Here is a 535-nt window from a genome sequence, read left to right as displayed (position 1 = left end):
GCATGGAAAGAGCGCACAAGACAAGCGTGCCAGAGCCCTCAGCCAGGCCTCCACCTGGAAAGGAAATCCAGGTGACTGAGGGAACTCTTGACACGAGACTGCTGTCCTCAGCACGCTGGCAAAAAAGATTATTCCCTCAATAACATGATTCAGTTCTGGTTTTTGTTTTTTTTTTCACTTGCTCTAGACCATTTTGTGGAACTGCCTTTTTTTGTTTAGAAACTTTTTAGACAAGGGAAGTGGAGAAGCCAACTGGGAGAGGCCCAGGATCATCAGCTGGCCCCAGGAAACAGCCGTGGGTGGGCACTGGGCAGTGCTGGGTCTGCAGGGGAGGTGCTGTGAGTCTCCTGGGCAGAGCAGCGGATGACGCCCAGTCTACCCCCTTCACCAGGGTCCTTACAACAGGACGAGATGGGGCGGCCGTGCCAGGGGGCCTCGGCAAGGGCTCTGTGAGCTGCTCCCACATGCTGGCCTCTCCGCCCTTCTGGGGACCTCGGGTCCCCTCCCTCGAGGACCAACGGAGCTCCAGGTTCAC

Source organism: Bison bison, unplaced genomic scaffold, assembly GCF_000754665.1.
Source record: "Bison bison bison isolate TAMUID 2011002044 unplaced genomic scaffold, Bison_UMD1.0 scf7180017857631, whole genome shotgun sequence".
In the NCBI taxonomy this organism is placed as follows: domain Eukaryota; kingdom Metazoa; phylum Chordata; class Mammalia; order Artiodactyla; family Bovidae; genus Bison; species Bison bison.
Note: the sequence above shows the minus strand (reverse complement) of the source record.